We start from the raw sequence: 24,424 nt of genomic DNA on the forward strand, positions 1-24,424 counted from the left end.
AGAACCAAGACTAAAGCTCAACTCTGGATTCTCAGTCACACACTCCTGCATATAGGACTGTTCTTTGTTTTATTGTTATTGTCCTTTCACTCATGCACCCTAACCTCTTTAGCACATCTTTTTATAATATTTAATTTTTTATTGACTAGGTAATATTTGGATATACAGTCAGATGAAATGATGCAGAAGCACAGACACAAAATGTGGAGAAGTTGGGACCCTTGTGCACTGCTGGTGAGGAATGTAAAATGGTTCAGCCACTGTGGAAACAGTATGGAGGTTCCTTAAAGAGCTAAGAATAGAATTACCATACGATCCAGAAATTCCACTCTTGGGAATGAACCCAAAGGACTTGAAACAGGGACTCAAACAGATATTTGTACACCAATGTTCATACAGCATTCTTTACAAGAGCCAAAAAGTGGTAATGACCCAAGTGTCTGTTAATAGATGAATGGACAAATAAAATGTGGTGCATATATATACAGTGTGGAATGTAATACTATAATAATATAATTCACCCATAAAAAGCACCAAAGTACTGCATCCATGCTGCAACATGGATGAACCTCAATGATACTATGCCAGTGAAATACACCAGACACAGAAGGACAAACATGTGATTCCACTTACATGAGGGACCAGAATAGGCAAATACATGGAGACAGAAAGGAAAATAGAGGTGATCAGAGGCTGCGGGGGTAGGGGGGTGAATAGGGAATTATTGCTTAATGGGTATAGTTTCTGTTTGGGATGAGAAAAAGATTCTGGAAACAGACAATGGTGATGGTTATACAACTTTGTGAATGTGCTCCATGCCACTGAATCATACTTAAAAATGGTTAAAATGGTAACATTTCTGTTATATACATTTTCCCACAATAAAAAAATACATTTTTTCAAAAAGAACATAGAATGAAAAGGATGTCCCCCTCCCACCCTTGTCCTTGCCACTAAGATCCCTTCCCCAAGAGCCCCCTGAGAAGTTTCCTGCGTCTCCCTCTGAAGGTGTCTGGGATCACAAACACCACCTCTCTTCCTGCACGTGCCCTTCCCTCTAACTTCTGTTTACCACACTAGACACATGGTTTTTATATTTTGCTTTTCACATTTAACAATATGCTTTTAAGGCCAATCAGTGGTATTCCCATACAAAGACTTTTACATAGAAAGTGCTCAACTTTTGAGGTTGACAATATTTACATTTTAATAAGGTATAGCACGTTAACTCCAAATAATGAATTAGGAATGGTGGAATTTCAGAACCCTGCCAAGTGTGTGTATACATGAGGAGAGAGTGGAGATACAGTCTTTTCAGTTCAGCTTAACAAGCATTTGTCAAGGCCATACCAAGAAAAAGGATGTTGGCTAGATGCTGGTATAATACTAGCCAACAGCTATAAAACTCTCACCATGTGGTAGCTACAGTTCTATCCATATTAACTTACTTGGTCTTTGCAAAAACCCTACGATGTAAGTGCTGTTATGAATTATTCCCATTTGACAGGGCAGAACTCACAGGCATGAAGTGGTAAGTAACTTGTCTAAGATCACAAAGCTAATGACTGCACCCAAAGTGGGGCTCCAGGGTCCTAGCTCTTGTTCTCTAACCCACCATGCTGCTTCTCAGGCATGCAAACATTTACCAAATTTCAAGCCAGGTCCTGGTAATGCCTTAGCTATAAGCCCCATGCTTGACAAGCTCATGGCTGACACAGGGGCACAATTCACCCTAATACAAAGCAGAGAACTGATCAGTGTTAAAAGAGAGGGACATATTGAATGCTCTGGGGGCCAGAAGAGGGATGATGAGGGATGCCCCAAGGAAGAAGTGACATCTGAGTGTGAGGAACCAACATTTATAGTCCCACACCAACCACTTCCTATGTTGAGTCTTCCCACCAACAATATTATCACCCCTACACTTCAAAGACAGAAAAAATGCCAGAGAGGCATTGAAGTGGCGAAGCCGGGATCCTGTCCCAGGATGTCTATAACTCAGAGCCAAGGTCTCTCCACAGAGAGGCCTGGCCACAAGCCCTGCTAGGTGTTTCAATGTCAATGACATCAGCCCTCCTCTGTCAGCATGTGTAGGATCTTTAGTCAGCTTGGAGTGAATTGCAGCCAGTTAACAAGCCAAATGCACTTTGAAGATAACATGGCCCATAAAAAGTGCTGGTTCCCACAGCTGCAGCAGTAAGGAAGGACTGGACCTTTGGGGAGAGGTTCGTGGTGATGGCAGTGTGAAAGCAGGGTTCCTGGGCGGGCGACCTTGAGGGAGGAGGCAGAGCTTCCAGGACTGTCCAAAAAATTCCTTCTCTGGCCCCAGTGGTGGGCACAAGCTAAGGCAGAAATGCCCAAACTTCAGTCTTCCATGACCAGGCACCCCCAAATTTTGCCATAACTACATTCTGCCTGTGCTATAATTTTCTTTGTCTTGTCATTACATTGACTCATTGAAAAATTATTCATTCTAAGCACAAGCATTTGTGAAATTATAAATTCCATGTGTTCATTGCATTTCTTCCTAGTATGTATGAAAGTCAATTAAAACTACTAAAACAACAAAATACAAAGTTTTTCCACACACCATCTAAAAGCCTCTTCTTTGTGGGAACCCTAGGCTATCGCACCTTTCTCCCTGGCAAGCAGAGGATTCACTAATCTCACTCTTCTTTTGCTCCACACCTGGGGCAACTCCCTTTTCCTTCCCTGGGCCTCAGTTTCCCCATCCTCTGGTTCCTTACAGATCTTATATAGTGAGGTGGTGAAATGCACAGATTCAAGTCAGTTGGCCAGGGTTTGAATGCCCACACTGCCCTTTCCTGGCAGTGTGACTTCAGGCAAGTCACTTAGCTCATCTCTGCCTCAATGGCATCGTCTGTGAAATGGGGACTACTTCACAGGGCTGTTGAAGCACTAAGCATCTGCTCCAAGGAGCCTACAGTGACCACCCTATTGTATAAGCCATGTATCCCCTGCCCCGAGCAACTTCTGACGCCCCCCCTTACTCTACTTGTCCTTTTTTCTATTGCATTTTTATTTGCTTCTAATAAACTATATGTTCAATTAATTGATTATGCTTATTCTTTTTTTCCTCTTGCTCTTCCCTGAGAATGTGAATTCTGTGACAGCAGAGATATTCACCAGTTTTGTTCAGTGATGTATCTGAGGCACCCAGGTAGAAGACTGGTCCTCCATAAATATTTCTTGAATAAATGGAATAAGGGAGTGAATCCTGAGTCTCACAGCCTCCCACAGAGTTAGAATCCCACAGCCCAGGAAAACTCAATAAACCCTGACCAAAGCCTTCTGTTTAATGTTCTGTAGTAATAGAGATTATTATGGAATAGTCCCTGACTCCAAGGGAAGCCAGTCTTTTCAGTTTCTAGAAGCACTAATGATACACCAACGGAAATGAAATTATCATCAAAACTGATGCCTTTCAGCAAGTCAAGGGATAGGGATGAAGCCGGTATCTGGTGTGGCTTTGAAAGTGGTATGTATTAGGTCCCGGCAGGGCCCCGAAGGTTTCACTCTCCCTGCCAGGTTGGGAAGGAACAGCTACTTTTACTGAGCACCTACAGGTGCAGGGGCTTCCCATCAGAGTAGTCCATTCATTCCTCAAAATGACCACATGTGGTGGGTGGAATTATGCCTATTTTACAGATGGAGAAAGAGGCGTGGAAAGAGAAGATGACTTGCCAAGGAGAACCCAGCTGATTTATTAGCCATGGAATCTGACCTGGAAGCAGACCCTCATTCACTCCCACTCCATGCTTCTGACCCCTGGAGCTTAGGCTTCCCTGAAACAAGTTTCTTCAGATGATGACAACGTACAGGCATATTTATTCACTGTGGAAAGATGCTCACAGCATGTCTTGAAAGCCAGACCTTGTTTCCTGACCCCAAAGGGCTGGCTCACTTCACCACAAGGCTGGGGCCCAGGAGATTTTGGCTGTTTGCAGGAGGTTCAAAAGGAGCCTCCTAAGAGATCCTGGGAAACAGCATACCCAGAAGCCATCCCCTTAAATCAACAGTGTGGATGGGGGTGCCCTGTATGCTGCTTTGAAAGACACCCCACTCCAACCTCTCACCAAATGCTTATAGAAAATATCAGTGGAAGTTTGTGGGAATGTAAATTAGTTCAATCATTGTGGAAAGCAGTATGAAGGTTCCTCAAAAAACTAAAAATAGAAATACCATTGGACCCAGGAATTCCACTCCTAGGAATTTACCCTAAGAATGCAGTTGCCCAATTTCAAAAAGACATATGAATATTCACAATAGCCAAGAAATGGAAGCAACCTAAGTGTCCATCAGTAGATGAATGGATAAAGAAGATGTGGTACATATACACAATGGAATATTATTCAGCCATAAGAAAACAAATCCTACCATATGCAACAACATGGATGGAACTAGAGGGTATTATGCTAAGTGAAATAAGACAGAGAAAGACAAGTATCAAATGATTTCACTCAACTGTGGAGTATAAGAACAAAGAAAAAAAACTGACAGCAGCAGACTCACAGAACCCAAGAATGGACTAACAGTTACCAAAGGGAAAGCGACTGGGGAGGATGGGTGGGAAGGGAGGGACAAGGGGCGTAAAGGGGCATTACGATTAGCACACGTAATGTGGGGGGGGGGGACATGGGGAAGACAGTATAACACAGAGAAGACAAGTAGTGATTCTATACTATCTTACTATGCTGATGGACAGTGACTGTATGGGGTATGTGGTGGGGACTTGATCGGGGAGAAATACAGTAAGCACAATGTTGCTCATGTAATTGTATATTAATGATACCAAAATTTAAAATAAATTTAAAAATATATATATATCAGTGGAAGAAGACACAAAACTCAGGGAATAGCTGTTCCCTCAGGGAGGAGAGTTGCATGTCTGGCTCAAGGGACGGAGAGAGACTTGCCACTTCTTCCCCTATAATTTCTTCAGTAAGAATATTGAACCTATGACTCTATTCTCTCTTCAAAAATAAATAAATAAAAGTAACATTTTTAAGTAAAGATGATCACAGTGTATAGTTGGGATGGGAGGAAGGTTACAAAGTAACTTAATAATCAAATTTTTATGTTTTAAAAATGCATATATGTCACCAATAATGGAACCCCTGATGGGGTGCACTGAGGACCTAGAATCACTTCTGTGGCTTTGCTGCCAAAAATGCAGAATCTGCTCAGAAGGACACATCAGGCCAACAAAATTACTGGCTTCTACTCTTCAATGTCAAGGTTGTGAAGAAAAAAGAAAAGCCCAGAAACTGTTTTAGATGAAAGGAGAATAAAAATGCAGGACGACTAAATGTCATTATGTTGCCGGTTCGATCCTGAAGCAGAAAAAGAAATTGCTATAAAGGATGATAGTGAAACAATCGGTGAAATTTAAATAAGATCTGTAGACCAGATAACAGTATCACGTCAATGTTAACTTTCCTGACTGTTGGTTACATTGTGGCTGTGTAAATTAATACCCTTGTTTTCAGGAATTACGTATTGAAGTATTTAATAGTAAAGGGGCAACCTACTCTCAAGGGGAAAAATCTAAGTATTTCTTATAAATATCTAGGTATTTCTTATAGAAATATATAAAGAAAGAGAGGAGAGATGAATGACAAAGCAGATGTGGCAAAATGTACCTCTGAGTACAAGATAAATATGAGAGTTCTTTGTACTATTCTGCTTGGTTTTCTTTAACTTTAAAATTAATTAAAAAAGGATAGAAAGTTATGAGCCAAAATCTTGTTAGTGCTTATTTCTGTATGGTGGGATTGTCATTGTTTCCTTTGCTTATTTATACTTCCCTCCTTCCCCCTCCCTCCCCCACCGCCCTCCCTCCTCCCTCCCCCTCCCTCTCTTCCTCCCTCTCTCCCTCTTCCTTCCTTCCTTCCTTCCTTTCTTCCTTTCTTCCTTCCTTCCTTCCTTCCTTCCTTCCTTCCTTCCTTCCTTCCTTCCTTCCTTCCTTCCTTCCTTCCTTCCTTCCTTCCTCCCTCCCTCCCTCCCTCCCTTCCTTCCTTCCTTCCTTCCTTTCTTTCCTTTTGAAAAAGTTATACAGGCATATGGTAAAAATAATTCAAATGCTAAAAAAATGCTCCTCCCTCCCAGAAGAACTTACCCTCAGCAACCACATCCCCCTCTCAGAGGTAACCATGATCACATATTTCTTGCAGCTCTAGCAGGCGTGTTCTGTTCACATACAAACATGAATGTGTCTCCCCACTGTCCCCCTGACAAATGGTGGCATCCTGTGCCTTGCTGTACACACCTTTCTGTACTGCTTTACTTCAGTTAACACTCTATCTTCATGATCCTTCTATATTGGGACATACAGAGCTAGCTCCCTAGCATTCCATTGCATTGACATGTCATAATCCACTGAACCCAATTCCCAATGTCACAAATAGTCCTTTTCCAATCTTTTGCAAGCAAGATTGCAATGGATTACACCCACTTATTTGTGTGCAATGTGTAAATAAATGCTTAGAATAATTTCCCACAAGTTGAGTTGCTTCTTGAAAGCACATATGCCTTTTACATTCCAGAGGTAACTGTGGATGTCTTGCAGTTTGCACATCACCATCGGTGTCTGAGCATACCTGTTTCTCCACAGCCTCCCCACATAAGTGCACTTCACATTTTTGAATCTATGTCTATCAGATAGATATTTTTTTTTTTTTTTTTTTTTTTTTTTTTTAACAAATAAAAAAGTTTATTAGAAATTGTTTAACTGGCATCTTGTATTTTTTTTTTTTTTTTTTTTTTGAGAGGGCATCTCTCATATTTATTGATCAAATGGTTGTTAACAACAATAAAATTCAGTATAGGGGGGTCAATGCTCAATGTACAATCATTAATCCATCTCAAGCCTAATTCTCGTCAGTCTCCAATCTTCTGAAGCATAACGAACAAGTTCTTACATGGTGAACGAATTCTTACAGAGTGAATAAATTCTTACATGGTGAACAGTACAAGGGCATTCATCACAGAAACTTTCGGTTTTGATCATGCAATATGACCTATAAACCATCAGGTCAAATATGAATATTCATTTGATTTTTGTACTTGATTTATATGTTGATCCCACATTTCTCCTATTATTATTATTATTTTTATTTTTAATAAAATGCTGAAGTGGTAGGTAGATGCAAGATAAAGGTAGAAAACATAGTTTAGTGCTGTAAGAAGGCAAATGTAGATGATCAGATGATCAGGTGTGTGCCTATGGACTAAGTATTAATCCAGGCTAGACAAGGGCAGCAAGACATCCACGGATGCAGAAGATTTCTCTCAAAGCAGGGGGGGTGAGGTTCTGAGCCTCACCTCTGTTGATCCCCAAATTCTCACCTGATGGCCCCCCTGCGACTGTGCCTGTCTTAGGTTGTTCCTCCCTTGAGGAATCTTACCCGTCTCTGGCTAACCAGTCATCTTCCGGGGCCATACAGGGAAATGTAAAGTTGGTAAGTGAGAGAGAAGCCATATTGTTTGCAAAGGTTAGCTTTTTATTTCTTTGCAGATTTATGCCCTGTGGCTTCTATGCCCAGCACTTGTCTCGAGGTATCTTTACCACCTGGAGGAATTATGATACTCGGTAAATTCGATATGAGGCACGAATTCTATTTAAGGTTTGTAATTAGGAAGGAAGAAGAAAAGCTATAGATGTAGCATATGAAGGAAACTTGGGAGGATTGATTATTTCTTTGACATATCTTCTTGTATAGTACCTTAAGTATGTATAGGTTTTAAACTACTAACTAATTTGCACACACATATTAACATAATAGGAATACGGTGACATAAACAAAGCAAATCTATAATTACCAGCCATCTCCAGTGAAGCCAAGAAAACCATTTAGGCACCCTAGGCATTTGTGAAAATTTATCTATAATATGATGGATATTTTCCAACTGTACTTGAACCATCAGACAAATTAAAGCAGCCCATTTCTGGGATCTGTTCACATCCCATATGTTCTTTTAACCATAGATAGTCTATAGTCATGAGATTTTGGGGTGCTACAACTTGCACCCCTCCCAACTCCTGGTTGAGTTCCAACAGTACAGATCCAGTCAAATTCGTTGTCTCACTGTATGCACATGCCAGCCTAGACATCTCCCTCCTCCTTCTTATGGCAAGTCCAGGAGACGGTGGGCTGGATGCAGCCACAACCGCAGCATCGTCCGGATCCCTGGGGAGGCTTTTTGATGATCATCCCCCGGCACGAGTCCTCCAGAGAGTGCTGATGCCGGAAGCTCCTCCTCATATCGTATCTTATTTCATTTTCTGGGTATCCAAGCTAGGCCTTGATCTTCTGCGTAGAAACAAACAGACCCTTTGCCCACACTTTGACATGCCCTCTATACCACTGTGCAGAACTCATTGGAGGTCAGCACACAGTAACTGCTTTTTTTTTTTTTTTTTTTTTTTAATTAAGAGAAAGGAATATTATCAGAAAAGAGTACCTCCATAGCTGATCATCTGACACCCTTTAAGTGATCAACATTAAGGATATTTAAAGCATGCGTTGATCTTTGATTTACCAATAGTTTTATCCTGTTAACGAGTAATCCCCCTTTTCTTTCTTTCTTTCTTTTTTTTTTTTTTTTAAATTTTTAATCTACCCTTACATGAAGAATACTATGTTTACTATGCTCTCCCCTATATCAGGTCCCCCCTAACAACCCCATTACGGTTACTGTCCATCAGCTTAGCAAAATGTGGTAGAGTCACTACTTGTCCTCTCTGTGTTGTGCAGCCCACCCTCCTCTTTCTCCCTCCCCCCCATGCATGCTAATCTTAATACCCCCCTTCTTCTTCCCCCCCCTTATCCCTCCCTGCCCACCCATCCTCCCCAGTTCCTTTCCCTTTGGTACCTGTTAGTCCATTTTTGGGTTCTGTAATTCTGCTGCTGCTTTGTTCCTTCAGTTTTTCCTTTGTTCCTATACTCCTCAGATGAGTGAAATCATTTGGTATTTCTCTTTCTCCGCTTGGCTTATTTCACTGAGCATAATACTCTCCAGCTCCATCCATGTTGCTGCAAATGGTTGGATTTTTCCACTTCTTATGGCTGAGTAATATTCCATTGTGTATATGTACCACATCTTCTTTATCCATTCATCTACAGATGGACATTTAGGTTGCTTCCAATTCTTGGCTATTGTAAATAGTGCTGCGATAAACATAGGAGTGCATCTGTCTTTCTCAAACTTGATTGCTGCGTTCTTAGGGTAAATTCCTAGGAGTGGAATTCCTGGGTCAAATGGTAGGTCTGTTTTGAGCATTTTGATGCACCTCCATACTGCTTTCCACAATGGTTGAACTAATTTACATTCCCACCAGCAGTGTAGGAGGGTTCCCCTTTCTCCACAGCCTCGCCAACATTTGTTGTTGTTTGTCTTTTGGATGGCAGCTATCCTTACTGGTGTGAGGTGATACCTCATTGTAGTTTTAATTTGCATTTCTCTGATAATTAGCGATGTGGAGCATCTTTTCATGTGTCTCTTGGCCATCTGTATTTCTTTTTTGGAGAACTGTCTGTTCAGTTCCTCTGCCCATTTTTTAATTGGGTTATTTGTTTTTTGTTTGTTGAGGCGTGTGAGCTCTTTATATATTCTGGACGTCAAGCCTTTATCAGATCTGTCATTTTCAAATATATTCTCCCATACTGTAGGGTTCCTTTTTGTTCTATTGATGGTGTCTTTCGCTGTACAGAAGCTTTTCAGCTTAATGTAGTCCCACTTGCTCATTTTTGCTGTTGTTTTCCTTGCCCGGGGAGATATGTTCAAGAAGAGATCACTCATGTTTATGTCTAAGAGGTTTTTGCCTATGTTTTTTTCCAAGAGTTTAATGGTTTCGTGACTTACATTCAGATCTTTGATCCATTTTGAGTTTACCTTTGTATATGGGGTTAGACAATGGTCCAGTTTCATTCTCCTACATGTAGCTGTCCAGTTTTGCCAGCACCATCTGTTGAAGAGACTGTCATTTTGCCATTGTATGTCCATGGCTCCTTTATCAAATATTAATTGACCATATATGTTTGGGTTAATTTCTGGGGTCTCTAATCTGTTCCACTGGTCTGTGGCTCTGTTCTTGTGCCAGTACCAAATTGTCTTGATTACTATGGCTTTGTAGTAGAGCTTGAAGTTGGGGAGTGAGATCCCCCCTACTTTATTCTTCTTTTTCAGGATTGCTTTGGCTATTCGGGGTCTTTGGTGTTTCCATATGAATTTTTGAATTATTTGTTCCAATTCATTGAAGAATGTTGCTGGTAATTTGAGAGGGATTGCATCAAATTTGTATATTGCTTTCGGCAGGATGGCCATTTTGACGACATTAATTCTTCCTAGCCATGAGCATGGGATGAGTTTCCATTTATTAGTGTCCCCTTTAATTTCTCTTATGAGTGACTTGTAGTTTTCAGAGTATAAGTCTTTCACTTCCTTGGTTAGGTTTATTCCTAGGTATTTTATTCTTTTTGATGCAATGGTGAATGGAATTGTTTTCCTGATTTCTCTTTCTATTGATTCGTTGTTAGTGTATAGGAAAGCTACAGATTTCTGTGTGTTGATTTTGTATCCTGCAACTTTGCTGTATTCCGATATCAGTTCTAGTAGTTTTGGAGTGGAGTCTTTAGGGTTTTTTATGTACAGTATCATATCATCTGCAAATAGTGACAGTTTAACTTCTTCTTTACCAATCTGGATTCCTTGTATTTCTTTGTTTTGTCTGATTGCCGTGGCTAGGACCTCCAGTACTATGTTAAATAACAGTGGGGAGAGTGGGCATCCCTGTCTGGTTCCCGATCTCAGTGGAAATGCTTTCAGCTTCTCGCTGTTCAGTATAATGCTGGCTGTGGGTTTATCATAGATGGCCTTTATTATGTTGAGGTACTTGCCCTCCATTCCCATTTTGCTGAGAGTTTTTATCATGAATGGATGTTGAATTTTGTCAAATGCTTTTTCGGCATCTATGGAGATGATCATGTGGTTTTTGTCTTTCTTTTTGTTGATGTGGTGGATGATGTTGATGGATTTTCGAATGTTGTACCATCCTTGCATCCCTGGGATGAACCCCACTTGGTCATGGTGTATGATCCTTTTGATATACTGTTGAATTCTGTTTGCTAATATTTTATTGAGTATTTTTGCATCTACATTCATCAGGGATATTGGTCTGTAATTTTCTTTTTTGGTGGGGTCTTTTCCTGGTTTTGGTATTAGGGTGATGTTGGCTTCATAGAATGAGTTTGGGAGTATTCCCTCTTCTTCTATTTTGTGGAACACTTTAAGGAGAATGGGTATTATGTCTTCTCTGTGTGTCTGATAAAATTCCGAGGTAAATCCGTCCGGCCCCGGGGTTTTGTTCTTGGGTAGTTTTTTGATTACTGTTTCAATTTCTTTGCTTGTAATTGGTTTGTTTAACTTTTGTGTTTCTTCCTTGGTCAGTCTTGGGAGGTTGTATTTTTCTAGGAAGTTGTCCATTTCTTCTAGGTTTTCCAGCTTGTTGGCATATAGGTTTTCATAGTAGTCTTTAATAATTCTTTGTATTTCTGTGGAGTCTGTCGTGATTTTTCCATTCTCATTTCTGATTATGTTGATTTGTGTTGACTCTCTTTTTCTCTTAATAAGTTGGGCTAGAGGCTTATCTATTTTGTTTATTTTCTCAAAGAACCAGCTCTTGGTTTCGTTGATTTTTGCTATTGTTTTATTCTTCTCAATTTTGTTTATTTCTTCTCTGATCTTTATTATGTCCCTCCTTCTGCTGACTTTAGGCCTCATTTGTTCTTCTTTTTCCAGTTTTAATAATTGTGATGTTAGACTATTCATTTGGGATTGTTCTTCCTTCTTCAAGTGTGCCTGGATTGCTATATACTTTCCTCTTAAGACTGCTTTCGCTGCATCCCACAGAAGTTGGGGCTTAGTGTTGTTGTTGTCATTTGTTTCTATATATTCCTTGATCTCTATTTTGATTTGTTCATTGATCCATTGATTATTTAGTAGCATGTTGTTAAGCCTCCATGTGTTTGTGAGCCTTTTTGTTTTCTTTGTAGAATTTATTTCTACTTTCATACCTTTGTGGTCTGAAAAATAGGTTGGTAGAATTTCAATATTGTGGAATTTACTGAGGCTCTTTTTGTGAGCTAGTATGTGGTCTATTCTGGAGAATGTTCCATGTGCACTTGAGAAGAATGTATATCCTGTTGCTTTTGGATGTAAAGTTCTATAGATGTCTATTAGGTCCATCTGTTCTAGTGTGTTGTTCAGTGCCTGTGTGTCTTTACTTATTTTCTGCCCTGTGGATCTATCCTTTGGGGTGAGTGGTGTGTTGAAGTCTCCTACAATGAATGCATTGCAGTCTATTTCCCTCTTTAGTTCTGTTAGTATTTGCTTCACATATGCTGGTGCTCCTGTATTGGGTGCATATATATTTAGAATGGTTATATCCTCTTGTTGGACTAAGCCCTTTATCATTATGTAGTGGCCTTCTTTATCTCTTGTTACTTTCTTTGTTTTGAAGTCTATTTTGTCTGATATTAGTACTGCAACCCCTGCTTTCTTCTCACTGTTGTTTGCCTGAAATATGTTTTTCCATCCCTTGACTTTTAGTCTATGCTTATCTTTGGGTTTAAGGTGAGTTTCTTGTAAGCAGCATATAGATGGGTCTTGCTTTTTTATCCATTCTATTACTCTATGTCTTTTGATTGGTGCATTAAGTCCATTTACATTTAGGGTGACTATTGAAAGATATGTATTTATTGCCATTGCAGGCTTTAGATTCGTGGTTACCAAAGGTTCAAGGTTAGCTTCTTTAGTATCTTACTACCTAACTTAGCTCGCTTATTGAGCTGTTATATACACTGTCTGGAGAGTCTTTTCTTCTCTCCCTTCTTATTCCTCCTCCTCCATTCTTCATATGTTGTGTGTTTTGTTCTGTGCTCTTTTTAGGGGTGCTCCCATCTAGAGCAGTCCCTGTAGGATGCCCTGTAGAGGTGGTTTGTGGGAAGCAAATTCCCTCAGCTTTTGCTTGTCTGGGAATTGTTTGATCCCACCATCATATTTAAATGATAGTCGTGCTGGATACAGTATCCTTGGTTCAAGGCCCTTCTGTTTCATTGCATTAAGTATATCATGCCATTCTCTTCTGGCCTGTAGGGTTTCTGTTGAGAAGTCTGATGTTAGCCTGATTGGTTTTCCTTTATAGGTGACCTTTTTCTCTCTAGCTGCCTTTAAAACTCTTTCCTTGTCCTTGATCCTTGCCATTTTAATTATTATGTGTCTTGGTGTTGTCCTCCTTGGATCCTTTCTGTTGGGGGTTCTGTATAATTCCATGGTCTGTTCGATTATTTCCTCCCCCAGTTTGGGGAAGTTTTCAGCAATTATTTCTTCAAAGACACTTTCTATCCCTTTTCCTCTTTCTTCCTCTTCTGGTATCCCTATAATACGAATGTTTTTCCTTTTGTATTGGTCACATATTTCTCTTAGTGTTGTTTCATTCCTGGAGATCCTTTTATCTCTCTCTCTGTCAGCTTCTATACGTTCCTGTTCTCTGGCTTCTATTCCTTCAATGGCCTCTTGCATCTTATCCATTCTGCTTATAAATCCTTCCAGGGATTGTTTCACTTCTGTGATCTCTTTCCTGACATCTGTGATCTCCTTCCGGACTTCATCCCACTGCTCTTGCATTTTTCTCTGCATCTCATCCCACTGCTCTTGCATTTTTCTCTGCATCTCATCCCATTGCTCTTGCATTTTTTTCTGCATCTCTGTCAGCATGTTCATGATTTTTATTTTGAATTCTTTTTCAGGAGGACTAGTTAGGTCTGTCTCCTTCTCAGGTGTTGTCTCTGTGATCTTTGTCTGCCTGTAGTTTTGCCTTTTCATGGTGATAGAGATAGTTTGCAGAGCTGGTACAAGTGACCGCTGGAAGAGCTTCCCTTCTTGTTGGTTTGTAGCCTTTTCCTGGGAGAATAGCGACCTCTAGTGGCTTGTGCTGGGCAGCTGTGTGCAGACAGGGCTTCTGCTTCCTGCCCAGTTGCTTTGGGGTTTATCTCCACTGTTGCTGTGGGCTTGGCCTGGCTGGGGCTGTTCCTCCAAAATGGTGGAGCCCCGTTGGAGGGGGAGCAGCCAGGAGACTATTTATCTCCGTAAGGGGCCTCTGTGCTCCCTGCTGCCCAGGGGGTTAGAGTGCCCAGAGATCCCCAGATTCCCTGCTTCTGGTCTAAGTGACCTGTCCTGCCCCTTTAAGATTTCCAAAAAGCACTCTCCAAACCAAAACAACAACAGCAACAATGAGAGAGGGAACAGAAAGAAAGAGAAAAAAAAGGAAAAAAAAGGAAAAAACAAGCGATTTTTTTTTTTTTTTTTTTTTGTCCTCAGGTGCCGGTCCCAGGCACCCACTCACTGGTCCTGCTGCCCTGTCTCCCTAGCACCAGGGTCCCTGTCCTTTCAAGGCTTCCAAAAAGCACCCACCCACCGGTCCGGCAGGGAAGGAACGCTCAATATTCTTTGTCCTCAGGCACTGGTCCCAGGCACCCGCTCACCAGTCCCGCTGCCCTGCCTCCCTAGCACCGGGGTCCCTGTCCCTTCAAGGCTTCCAAAAAGCACTCGGCAAAAAGAGAGAAAAAAAAGGGGAAAAACGCGCGATTTCTTCCGTCCTCAGGTGCTGGTCTCAGGCACCCACCCACCGGTCCCACAGGGAAAAATGCGGGATATTCTTTGTCCTCAGGTGCCGGTCCCAGGCACCCGCTCACCAGTCCTGCCGCCCTGCCTCCCTAGCACCGGGGTCCCTGTCCCTTTTAGGCTTCCAAAAAGCACTCGCAGAAAAGAGAAAAAAAAAAGGGGAAAAACGCGCGATTTCCTCTGTCCTCAAGTGCCGGTCTCAGGCACCCGCCCACCGGTCCCGCAGGGAAAAACGGGGGATAATCTTTGTCCTCAGGCGCCGGTCCCAGCCACCCGCTCACCAGTCCCACCACCGTGCCTCCCTAGCACTGGGGTCCCCGTCCCTTCAAGGCTTCCAAAAAGCGCTCGCCCAAAAGAGAAAAAAAAAAAAAAGGGGAAAAACGCGCGACCTCCTCCGTCCTCAGGCACCGGTCTCAGGCACCCGCCCCCAGGTCTCGCAGGGAGAAACGCGGGATATTGTTTGTCCTCCGGCGCTGTTCCCAGGCACCTCCTCACCGGTCCCGCCACCCTGCCTCCCCAGCAACGGGGGCCCGTCCCTCTAAGGCTTCCAAAAAGCGCTCGCCAAAAAAAAACTGCTCCGGTTTCTCTCCACCCGCCGGGAGCCGGGGGGAGGGGCGCTCGGGTCCCGCCGGGCTGGGGCTTGTATCTTACCCCCTTCACAAGGCGCTGGGTTCTTGCAGGTGTGGATGTGGTCTGGATGTTGTCCTGTGTCCTGTGGTCTCTATTTTAGGAAGATTTTTCTTTGTTATATTTTCATAGCTCTATGTGTTTTTGGGAGGAGATTTCCACTGCTCTACTCACGCCGCCATCTTGGCTCCCCCAGATAGATATTTTTAAATGATATCTATTATAGTTTTAATTTACATGTCTATTATTATAAGTGTAGATGACTATTACGTTTACTTTAAAAGCCATTTCAATCTTTTCTTCCTGTGTCATCTCTCCCTGCACTTACATGAATGGTCTAAATTCTCTCCCACAGACCCAGCCCTCCCACAGGGAAACCCATGGCATTAATCCCAGGCTGAGCCCTCTGTGCACCTCTCTGGGAGCTAAGAAGAAAACCATCTCTATCTCCTGATGCATGTGCACCACAGCCATGCCCGAGGACTTGAGTCTTCTTTCAGGCTTTCTAACTGTAAAGCAAGATAGTCACTGTAGGAGCTGGGATCATGGCTCAGCCCAGGCCCATGGCAGCTCCCAGCTCTCTGAAGGGCAGGCCAAGGTGCCTGTCCTATGGCCTGTCCTTGGACTCTGTGGTATGCCCACCTGCCCACCCTTGAGGAACAAAACTTCCTAGTCCCTCTGGGTTTCTGTGTTTCCCCCACATCTTTAAAAAGCTGTGGTGGGAAAAGAACACTTCATTCAAAGGAGGCCCTGAAAGGCCCTTTTGTGCTGCATCCGGCCCAGGAACCAGCTCAGTGTTCTCTGAAAGAGAAAAGTCTTCAACAAAAGCTGGCATCCTAAGAGCCTTGGAGGTCAGGCCCTCATTAACCAGCCCTTGGCATCCTTCCTCATCAGTATGGAGCCTGTGTTCCTGAACTCCCCCTGGCCCAGCTCTATGCAGATGTTGATCTTAGCAGTGGGATTTTTTTCCTCTCCAGGATTTGTAAGATTGCCACAGATAGGATCTTTGTCTGCCTGGGCACCTGGGTGAGGCTGGCCATTTCCAGGTTGTCAGCCATTATCTTCAATATGCCTGCACTGTGGACAGAGCCTGGGGTTTGGTACTAGTTAGACTAAGGGTCAAATCCTCACTCTGCCCCTTCCTGGCTGGATGACCTTGGCAGATGACCTCTCTAAGCCAGTGTTCTCATCCCAAATATGTATACACAATAGCACCTACTTTTCAGGTGATGTGCTGATGTCTTGGGATGCAGAAAAGGTGCAGAAAGGGGATATGGAGATCACAGAGGAGCAGAATTAGAAGGGATACATTGGTCAGGCTTTTCCTCTAAGGAACTGAAACCAAAGAAATAATCATTGAGTTCTAAAAAAAATGCAATCAAATTGTAACACTTTCTTTTGGGTTGAAACTCAGCAACTTCTTATTACCCTCTTACCTTCAAGGTATTAAAAAAAAAAAAAAGAAGATCCTTAAAGGGTGTAGGGAAAATGGAAGTTACCATAGCCAGGATCCTCACCTGACCCTAATTTACTTGCTCATTGTGCATGTGCAATGCTTGCAGGCACATGCTTGCACACATGTTGGCAGTGAGCCATAATTGTCTCTGTTGCTATATAAGGAACTCCACCCAGTGCTCTCTGCAGGGGTGGTGGGGTTACCCAGACGTGGAGATGCCCAGAGGCAGAGAGGGATTGTGAACTTGTTAGAGGCAGACTGATTCTAGCACTCAACCTGCCATCACAAGAATAAAGCTTGGTATAAACCCTTTTACCCACAATGTTCTGTTGTTATTCCATCTCACCAAATCCAGAATGAACTGGCTTGGGGCTGACATCCCCCTCAGGCGAGACAGAGAGTATTATGCTCAGTGAAATAAACCAGGTGGAGAAAGACAAATACCATTTGATTTCACTTATTTATAGAATAGAAAAACAAAGCAAAACAGAATGAACAAAATAGTAGTAGACTCTTAGACACTGAGAAGTGACTGGTGGTTACCAGGTTGAGGTGGGTGGGTGGGGCCAGTGAGGGGGATAAAAGGGCACAAAAATTCTCAGTCATAATGTAAGTTGGTCACAGGGATGGAAGTGCAGCATGGAGAATATTCTGTAACATCTTCCTATGTTGACAGATAGTAACCACACTAGTGGGGTTGAGGATTTAATAATATAGGTAACTGTTAAACCACTATGTTGTATGTATATTTAAACCAATGTAAGATTGTGTATCAACAATACTTAAATTAAAAAAAAAAAGATCCTTGTCCTGGCCTCTAAGGACCCCCGTGAGCTGCCTCCTGGGTCCTGCCCACCTCCTTGCCTCCAGGCTCCCTCTCTGCCTTGAACTAGGAGGCCCCGGCCAGTTGGGCATCTCTCAGGTCTATGATACTTCAAGCTCCCTCATCTCTCCTCCAGCCTCTGATCCTGGAAGCACCCTCTACCTGGACGACTACTCCACTCATCTTCCCACTCTGGCTAAGCCCTTGCTCAGCTGAAACATCACTTATTTGGGATGGGGTGGGGGGAAGGGCCCTGAAGCCCTGGTTGGGTTATTGGCTCCCATGATTCCCTGCAAGTTCCATCTTGTAACACCCAATGCATGTGTAACTTCTGACCCCCTGTTTTCCTTGCTGGGCTACAAGCTCCATGAGGATGCATTCCTAGAGCTGGCACTGTGATTCAGTGGGACCGGTACCTACAAGTGGCTCACTGAGGTTCTGGGCAGGAAAGGAAAGGGGGACAGGAGGCAAGGAAGGGAAAGAGAGGCTGGGGGGAGATGTGGATGTTCCGGGGGACTCACTGGAATCCCACAGCAGATGGCAGCCACCTGTTCATTTCCCATCTGGCTCAAGGCCCCCTGTGGATGAGGAGAGGGTAAGACATACACAGTGGTGGCACTAGAAGGAACAAGCCCTTTGAAATTCCCTTCTGGACCTCACTGGGTACTCCTTCCAAGCTTCAAAGTGGTTTTTAAACCCTAATTACCCCCTATGCTGTAGCCCTCAGCACTCACCAGACTTGGCCTCAACCTTCTTGTTTGCAAGTTAGGAAACTGAGCCCCACAGTTCAAAGCCTGTCTAGGGCCCAAAGAGGAAATCAGCCTGAAAGGCTGTTCATGGTCCTCTGGAAACTACCCAGTGTAGCAAGAGCTGGAAATTGAGAGTACTTGGGGCCTTAGTTTACCTACATGAATAAGGGGACAGTCCCTTAATTCTCTACTGTGGATTTGCCCAGTTTGGGGGTTACAAAGAGGCAGCATGCACTCTGGTCACATTTGGTCCTCCAACAGGTGTTTCAAGGATCGCAGTGCATTTTTTTAAAATAGAAGGTTTGTATAAATCTAGATTGGAGGATTATCTTGAAAGATCAAAAGGCCTGGCAACACTGGGCTAACAGTTCCATCCCCACATTTGTAAGGCCAGTTGGAGCTGAGCAGTGGCTGCCCACTCTATGCAGGGTGTGAGTTTGCCAACTTAACACAGACCCCAGGGCTCCTTCTTGTCTCTAACCTGGCTCCCTTCACTCATTCATGAAGCCTGCTGAACCCTCTAGGCATCTGAATCACAGCTCTTGCAGTATCTCTTCTTTTCAGTCACTACCTCTAGCTGTGTTGGCTTTCTCTGGATTTCTCAAAAAAGCCAAGTTCTCCTGATCATCTACATTTGCCCTCTTACAGCACTAAACTATGTTTTCTACCTTTATCTTGCATCTACCTACCACTTCAGCATTTTATTTAAATAATAATAATAATAATAATAATAATAATAAGGGAGAAATGTGGGATTCATATATACATCAAGTATAAAAATCAAACGAATATTCATATCTGACCTGATTGTTTGTAGTTCATAATGCGTGATCAAAACCGAAAGTTTCTGTGATGACTGCCCTTGTACTGTTCACCATGTAAGAACTTATTCACTATGTAAGAACTTGTTCACCATGTAAGAACTTATTCATTATGCTTCAGAAGATTGGAGACTGTTGAGAATTAGGCTTGGGGTTGATTAATGATTGTGCATTGAGTCCCCTATACAGAATTTTATTGTTGTTAACAACCATATGATCAATAAATATGAGAGATGCCCTCTCAAAAAAAAAAAGCCAAGTTCTTTCTAGCCACAGGGCCCTTGCATATGCTATTTTTTCTGACTAGAACACCTTTCCCTCCACAAGTCTAAGCTGAGGGTCACCTCCTCTGGGTCCCCCTTAATATATCTATAATTATCGCTCATGTCACATCACAACTTGTAATTTATTCATGGTTGTGCTTCTTTGTTTGTCTTCTGTCTCCCCTGTTAAAATATAAACTCCAGGAGGGCAAGGATTTGCTTGGTGATGTTGAGTCCTGCATCATCAGCACAGAACCTGACACATATTAGGAACCTGGCAAATATTTGTGGCATGACTACCTGAATGAATACATGAATGGGACCCTACCAGGCCCTGGGTGTGCATTCAACAACTGACCTGTCATCCCAGTCTTCCTGGGAGATGGGTAAGAGGGTGCTGTTTTCCCAGCCTCCCTGGAGGATTCACTCAGGCCCATGTTTGCAGGCATGTGTTGCCTTTTTCAGAAGCCCTGGGATAAAAGGTGAGTGAAACACTTAGGGGCTTTCACATTCAAACCAGGGCACATTTGTCAGGGAAGTACAGATGACTAAAAGGATCAAAGGATGGTGAGATGACAGAGCTACAAAGTGAAGCTTCTTCCAGATGAAGAAAAGGAGGCTTGGCTTGAATTAAATCTAAAAAGTCCCAAAGTGGATGCAGAGGGGGATGATAGACACCCAACCTCAACTAATAGAAGGAGAGGGCTCCCTTGATGTTTAAATGAGTTTAAGGCAAATAAAAGCCACCCTCCTCCACCTACTTTACTCAGAAGGACCTTATGTTTTCTATCCCAAGAGGTAGGATGAGCCAAGAATATAAACAGGTTTAAGAAGGCTCAGATTGCTAGGTGACAGATCTTAAGCTGGGGTGGAGGCCCATTTATGACTATGGGGTCAGTGTTGGGTTGATGTTGAATGAGTAAATGATGGCATGAGTGTCACCAAGAGTGCCCACCATCTGCTGCTTTGTGTGTCCCCAAGCTGTACCTGGATCGTGTTGAAAAGGTTCATCTTCCAGGCTTGGGAGTCAAAGCCACTCAAAGAGGGTCCAGCCACAGGGAAGTTATAGGGAAAGGATGGCGAAGCCAAAGTGGAAGTAAACCATCAGGGCTGGCATTTGGTACTGGATGAATGGAGGAGGTCTCTAAAGGGGCAAAGGGATGAGGTGGCATGAACAGGAATTGCCAGGATCTGGTCCAGAATCTGCTCCTGAAGTCTTATCCCAAGAAGAACAGCTGCTCATCATCGGCCATCCCCCACTTCTCCTGGGCCCCGCAGCAGCTGTATCCTAGTTAAATGAGAGAGGTTAGCAAGAGGACACACGTGGGACCTGTGGGTAAAAGCTAGGGGAGGTGGAGAAGGGGCAGGAGGGAGTTTTGCTCATCACAAAAGGGACTTTACTGAAGACTAATGCTCCCTAAAAGAGAATAGGCTCTCTCCAAAGGTAATGAGCTCCCTGTCACTGGAGCGGTACAAGTGAAACCCTGGAGGCCATTTCATGGCTCTTGTAGATGGTGTTCCAGCATCAAGTACTGCCACGATTCTTCACTTGGTGGCCGTAGATGGCCTTCAGAGGGCCACCCTGATACTGGATTCAAAATTTTTTCTGGACGAATGAACATCCTTTTCTTTTTTCTGCTAGGGAAGGTGTTGATAACTTTCTTTAGCTTCTCAAAATGATCTACAACTCAGAAAAGATTAAAACATCACTGAAAGGAATTTGAGGTCATTGTTTCCCAAACCTAGTTAAACATCAGAATCACCTGAGGAGTTAAAAAATATGAAACCCTCTTCAGATCCCACTCCAAGCCCAGAGTCAGACTCCCTAAAAATGTTTCTTTTTAAATCACATATACTGGATGACTCCGATGCCCTCAGCTAGGGACTAGTCTGAAGTCTCAGGTAACTAAAATGATAAAATAAATATGGTGACTTTTAAGAGACTGCACCCCTGAAGCTGTAGGATTCCAAGCCAGAGGTCACAAAACAAGACATGGTCCTGGACTGAAACCCCCATCGGCTGCTCTGGTCTGTGTTCGTTCATGAGGAGAGTATTTAAAACAAATAATCAACTTCGATCAAGGTGTAAAAATCGGAATATAGTACACACATATTTACATACAATCCAGATTTTCAATTTCTCCTATAAAATGAAAAGAGCTAACAAAATTTAGCCCTCATTTCCAAATCTCAATATTCAATTAGAGTTTATTCAGTTTGCCACACTTCCCACCACTATAATCAGCCTATTTCACTCATGTGCTAATTAGCCCCTGAAGACACTTAAAGTTGAGGCCCCTCTTTGAAGGTATAACAGAAATTCACTAATTTAGGAGACTGTTGACTCTAAGGTTATTCCCAAATTGAGACAGGAGTTTTCTGCTCCTGGACTGAAGGGCCTCAGGTGCACACTTTCCCCAGTCCCCTGCCTCCCACTCTGCTGACATCTAAGAGTTGTCCTATAATTCCGGTCCCAGGCCAAAGACTTCAAAGCTAAACAAGATCCAAACTGAGTTGGCATTAATCCTCTTCAGCCTCAGCCTGTTGTCTTCTGCCTGGCAGAACCTTCCCGCCTCCGCTTGCTTCCCATTAAAATTAACAAGCGTTGCAGGCAAGCATCAAAGGCAAAGTTGTGCCTTTAATATTCCAGGCAGGCCCAGGCTGTGATCACGGTGCCTCCCCCTTCTTCCTCTCTTCCGACTGAACTGAGAAACAGTTCAGCTGGGAGCACCAGAGTCAGAACATAGGCCGTCCTCATCTGTTTATATTTGTACAAAGGAAAGTTCCAGGGCCAGCAGAAACTTCACAGCAATTTTCTTCAAAGTGCCCTGCAAAAACTGGTCAATTATTCTTAGGAGACACTCCTAGAAGCGTGTGTTATTATCCCCCTTTTATTAGCAGGGACAGTAGGTCAGATGGCCTGCTCAAGGCCAGCGCAAGAGAGAGAGAGAATCAAAGGAGTAGCAGCGTAAATCTGTGTCCATCTGAGGCTCACTCAGACCTGTATCTGGCCCGGGAATTCTAGTACACCCAGGCTTTCGTGCCCATCTGGGGTGTTGTGGCCCCCCTCCTGTTCTCTTGCGGGGTTTCCCAAAGTCGAGCTGCATGAAGACATCAGGTCAGTGGCCCCACAGTCACTGAGGGGGGCAATAAGGTCTGTCATCAACACCTTTACCATGCAGGAAATGACTGTGGCGGCTAATTATTCTCTTGTATACAACCTTCAAGCTGTTGTCTTTGTTTTTTTTTTTGCCCCTGCAACATTAACTGAAAACGATCTGATTATTTTCAGAGAACTATATATTTATACTGGAGAAATCAACAAATAACTAGTGCACTATGGTTCCAAGTTATTAGTGAAATCCTGATAGGTGAGGAGGAGCTCTGTAGTTTGAGGGACCAAGTCTGTGCAAACAGAAATCCTCAGACCCCCCCAGGACTTGAGAACTGCACGAAACGTGGGTGAACTGTGAAAGAGCAGAACGGACGGCCTCCATTTTGTGTCCTCCATCTTGAATAACTGTGTCCCCTACATGACCCCTGGCGGGCCGGGACCGCCTCCATTTTGTTCCGTGTCCTCCATCTTGAGTAAGAAGTTTCCTGCTCAAACCACGCCCATTCCCACGCAAACCATGCCCAGCAACCTGTGCAACAAGACCCTGATCCTCCCCAGCCAATCAACTAAGGCCACAACTATCACCCCACCAACTGCTCCTAGACCCCTATAAAACCTTTGTGCTTTTAAAACTCTGGCATCTCGCAGCTGAGTCGGTGCAGATAGGAGATTGAGCTGAGCTAGCTCAAATAAAGGTTCTTTGCTTTTGCATCTGACTCGGCTCCCTCGTGGTCTTTGGGGATCATGAATTCTGGGCATAACAAACTGGAGAGCCCACTGTTAGGAGAGCAGGCTGCAGGGTTGCAGGTCTGAATTCACTCCCACATCTTTGGAGGAAAAGCTCCACCAAAAGGTGCCTGCAGACAATAATTAGTGAATTTCTTGAAAAGATGGCTTTCATCACAATGCTTTAAATACAAAGTGCTTCGCTGGGAGGTTAGCTGAGGGGATTGCCCTTCCAAATCTAGAGAAGAGTCATTTTCCAAACAGCTGGCTCTTTACCAACATCCAGACAGAGCTGGGAGGGGTCTGGGTAGTCACCCAAGTATGGACACCTCCTCATAGTTTATAGGAAACTGAGGTCCAGGGCAGGGAAATGAACTTGTGAGGGAGTGATGCCAGTGAGTTTAAAGGATTCAGTTGCCCTTAGTCCCAGTCTGGACTTAATACCCTAGGAGAGGGAGAAGACACAAGAGAAAAAGCGAGAGGTGAGAGGGTAAAGGGAGAATGAGGGAAAAGCAGAAGGGCAAAAAGAAGGGATTGGAGACAGAGCAGACAGAGCTGGGCATACACAAGACACCCCCGTTAATTCACACTCTGAGTGCAAGTCCTGTGGGGGTCGCCAGTGGCTTCTCTGGGTGGCTCAGCTCCCCAATTACACCATCAAACCTTCTTCATAGCCTGGGTGAGTGAGGCATGTGGCACCCTGTGGGTTCCTCACTGGTTGCTTAATCCAAGCAGGTGATTCTGCGAATGGCAACACTCTACAGCCGCCTAGGTTTCAAAAGCCCTGGGGGGTTTTCTTCCTCAATTCCTCATCTCACCCAGCTGATCCTGGGGACATGATAGGCAAGGCACTGCCCATCTGAGGCCTCAGGTTCCCGATTTGTAAATAGGGTTGGGATTGAGAGGTTTGCCCTTTCAGATCCGATGTTCTAGAATTGTTAATTCCAGGAGTTCTTCTGCTTCCCTCCTCCTTCAAGTATTCTTGAGAGGCATTACAGAGCAAACCCAGAACTCCTTACTCCGAGTCAATTTCAACTGGAAGGGTTTCTAAACAAAGGGGATAAAATGGCAGAAGCCTAAAATGACTTTGCGAACATCTCCCCACCCCCACCCCCGCCCCATGGGCTTAGCGACTGCTTGT

The 24,424-nt window shown here is 43.5% G+C and overlaps 1 long non-coding RNA gene across 3 annotated transcripts in view; it reads right to left on the reverse strand.

Annotated features, from left to right (window-relative positions):
- Positions 1–17,337: 17,337 nt before the first annotated feature.
- Positions 17,338–24,424, reverse strand: part of LOC140847194 (uncharacterized) — a 42,063-nt gene continuing 34,976 nt past the window's right edge. The window contains exons 2-4 of one of the 3 annotated variants that reach the window (XR_012126930.1): positions 20,430–20,730; positions 19,801–19,912; positions 17,338–18,187 (exon numbers count right to left, since the gene is read on the reverse strand). This is a non-coding gene — a long non-coding RNA (uncharacterized lncRNA). Of the gene's footprint in view, positions 20,731–24,424 lie in introns of all 3 variants that reach the window. The other 2 variants (XR_012126928.1, XR_012126929.1) reach the window with 2 other exon arrangements.

This window comes from Manis javanica, chromosome 17 (genome assembly GCF_040802235.1).
Source record: "Manis javanica isolate MJ-LG chromosome 17, MJ_LKY, whole genome shotgun sequence".
Lineage (NCBI taxonomy): Eukaryota > Metazoa > Chordata > Mammalia > Pholidota > Manidae > Manis > Manis javanica.